This window comes from Lissotriton helveticus, chromosome 2_1, assembly GCF_964261635.1.
Source record: "Lissotriton helveticus chromosome 2_1, aLisHel1.1, whole genome shotgun sequence".
In the NCBI taxonomy this organism is placed as follows: domain Eukaryota; kingdom Metazoa; phylum Chordata; class Amphibia; order Caudata; family Salamandridae; genus Lissotriton; species Lissotriton helveticus.
Genome location: NC_136059.1, coordinates 1,217,387,161 through 1,217,390,786, shown reverse-complemented (window position 1 = coordinate 1,217,390,786; position 3,626 = coordinate 1,217,387,161). Strand labels below are relative to the sequence as shown.

Below are 3,626 nucleotides of genomic sequence, written 5' to 3'. Positions count from 1 at the left end.
ACTACTAGTAACACCTGTTGTTTAAAGCGCTTATAAAAATGAGAAGGACAGCAACAAGCGCTATATTCAGTAGTAATAGTTAGAGTGGCCATAGGTCAGACGTGCAGCTTACGGATTTTGTCACCGATGACGTGCAGCCATTGAGCACTACTTTCAAGGGCAGACTGCTTGTGCAGACGGTATGCACTGGTTCAGCTCACTGCTTCTTGGAATGAACTACCTATCATGCTCTTTGGTATAGACCGTAGCACTCACTGCTCTCTCCTATTGTCTTGCTGTTTTATATAGCGCGGACTCGACGCAAAGGTATCGGAGCGCTATATATGAGCACCAATTACATAACAGAAGGGCGCATTCGTTTTTTAGGCACGATGAGATTAAGGGATTTGCTCAGAATCACAGGATGGTGAGTGGGCGGAGATACTTGAGCCCCGTTCCCCAGCTTCAAAGTCGCCAGCTCTAGCCGTTAGGCCACGTCCCCAGTACAGACTGCAAGCAGACTCCTCTTAGGACCTAACACTTGTGCGGTTGTCTTTCTGCACTCCTCTCTAGAAGACTGCTGGCAGCTCCTCCAGACAGACTGGCACACTGCTCCCACAGCAGACTGCTCCCCAGTACAGATTCCTCACACTGCTCCCCAGTCCAGACTGCTCACACTGCTCCCCAGTACATACTGCTCACACTGCTCCCAGTACAGACAGCTCCCCGGAAAAGACTGCTCGTGCTCTGGTGATGTAAGAGCCAACCTCCCCCCAACCCCCAGCCGCCCCCATTGCACCTGGCCTCCCCCACTTCCCGCTCCCTTCCGGTGTTACTCTTCCCTCGTGCTCTGGTGATGTGGGAGCCCCCCTCCCCCAACCCCCAGCTGCCCCCATTGTACCTGGCCTCACCCGCTTCCCCCTCCCTTCCAGTGTTACCCCTCCCTCATGCTCTGGTGACATCAGAGCCCCCCCTCTGCAGCGATGGCAGTGCCGGGCCCGCTCCCCAGGCTCACACCTCTGCCTCCCCGCCAGCTCGCAGCCTCGTCGCCTTCTGTTTATGAATATTGCCTCCTGCACTTTGAACCCACCACAGTAACGTGAATATGCATAAGTGCCCGGGAGAGGTGCTTGCGCGGGGAGGCAGCCCTTTGATCTTCACTGGGCCCCCGGGGGGGCTGCGTGGGAGGGGGCAGGAGCAGGGACCGTAGGCTCGGGTGAGGCCTGAAGCTCAAACTTTCCCAGGGTGTCTGACCATGCAGTTGGGGATGTGAGGATCGTGGGAATGAGACACAGCACCTAAAAACATATTAGCAATTGTTCCCACTCGCAGCAGTCTTCATCGGTCTGGAATATCACAGAACAAGCAATATTGGTAATACATCAACTTCATAACGGCTTTAAAACAATGCAGTTATCACATGTGCAAATGTCTGCAAGGTGAGGGGTTATTGCATGGGCATACCATGCGGGGGGCAGAGCTGCTTGTGTTAGAGAGGATTCTGACATCAACTCCCAGTATGATGGACAGGCTGAGGATGTGGGAAGACCTTATATCAGGTAACATTTACACAAAAGTCGATTACCTCTCCAGTTGGGGGGGGAGAGCAGGCAAATGTTGGGGGGAATGACACTGCCAGAGAAGATTTGCATATGAGGCATTACCTAAAGGAATGGGCATGCAAGGCCTGTGGTGAGATGTCATTACCAGAATGTATCCAATGCAGACATTGTCCAAAGCAGTGATACTCAGAGTAGGGCCGGGTAAGGGGGTGGGGGCCGCCTGCGGCCCTCCTGACCTTCACATGCAGTCCCCGTGTTCACAGCAGCACTGGGCTGCTGTTTACTTTAGTGAGCACTGACATTCAGCATGATGTTAAATACATGGGGGAGCTTTTATTTACAACCTAACTGAATTTCAGTAAAATATTCTAATGGAGAACCCTGCAACATTTAACCACCCACAATGCCCCACTCCCATCTTGCTATCATCAGTGCTGCCCTTCGGCTCACCACAGACCACACTTTTCGGCCCCTCTGAAAAAGTTAAGAGTATCTATGGTCTAAAGGGTCAGATATATGCATGGTGTCGGGAGATGTTCCTCAAACACACAAATGATGATGGAAGTGTAAACAGTGGCTATAGCTGTAGATTGGTTCCCGTGATGTACCGCCCTCAGAGGCAAGGGTTTGTCCAGATGTGAGTCCCATGTTCACCCTACCACCGGAAGCAAGGTACACCCAAGTGACAAGCCCCAATCAGGGCGAAACTGCCCTTGGGTTGCTTGTGTTCCGATTCAAGGAGGATGTGGTCTGACACGCACGCACGCACACACGCGCACACACACACACACACGCACACACACACACCCAACTACCGCGGGTACTGTAGCTAAAAAACAAATGTAGTCCAACAACAAAATGTACAGATCTCAGTCAACACTGTTTTGCCTATCTCAAACATATTCCAAAAATACTGCAAGATAATCTGCTGCATGGTGCCACATAATTAGCCTCTTCCTGCTGCCTAATTTAGAGAGCCATGCTGCATAAATGTGTTAGATCAGCTGTCTAATACTAGTGTCATTGACAATGGTAACACGCTGAAGAGGGTTTAGGGGCTGTCAGTTTGGTGATGCAACCCATATTTCACAGGGATCTGTGAACGATTGCCCATATTTCCCGAGCCACGTGGCAATACAACACATACAACAAAGGGCCAGTTGGGGATCGGGGAGGAATGTTTGTGCAGTTGCAGTGCCTGCGTGCATTCCACGTATACGGGACCTGTTGCTGTTGCCATGCGCAGCGCATTGTATGCACATACATACATACATACAATTTCTCAGGTGATTTAACTATGTTTAAATGAAAATCGAATACACACATGTCTGGCACGTACGTGCTCCGTCACGCATTTTTCAGCGACTTCGTGTTTTCAGAAACAAACAAAGCTTTCCATTCAGCTGCTGTGATGGCCGAGTGGTTAAGGCGTTGGACTCGAAATCCAATGGGGTTTCCCTGTGCAGGTTCAAATCCTGCTCACAGAGTCTAATTTTATATAAAAATATTTCGGGTGAGACAGTGAGTGATTAGACATAGGCTTAACTGTATACGGTCCTTCTCTATGCGTGTAAATGAGTACTTCAATGGTTAATACGTCACTCATGCATGTTCTTTTCCAACAATCCGTACGCTTCAAGGTGTAGAATGTGACTCTGAAGGGTTAATGCTTAAAGTATATATGTACACAAGCCCTTGGAGGCACCACGTGCCCTAGAAGTGCGTCTGGGCTGCTGGGTTTACCCATGTGCTGTGAGCACACATCGGAGAGGCAGGGGCGTACCTCTCAATAGTGTGGTGTGTACACACACAACCACACACACACACACAACCACACACCCACAGCCACACACACACACAACCACACACACACAACCGCACACCCACACACACAACTACAGGCACACACAACCACAAGCACACACACAACCACACACACCACCACACACACAACCACAAACACAACACACACAACCACCAACACAACACACACAACCACGCACACAAACACAACACACACACAACCACACACACACACAACCACACACACAACCACACACATAACCACATACACAACCACACATA

General features: G+C 50.3%; 1 non-coding gene across 1 annotated transcript; it reads left to right on the top strand.

The window, feature by feature from the left end:
* The first annotated feature begins 2,946 nt into the window (after positions 1–2,946).
* TRNAS-CGA (transfer RNA serine (anticodon CGA)) lies at positions 2,947–3,028 on the top strand. The gene has a single exon. It is a non-coding gene; the product is annotated as a tRNA-Ser (tRNA).
* Positions 3,029–3,626: the final 598 nt, after the last annotated feature.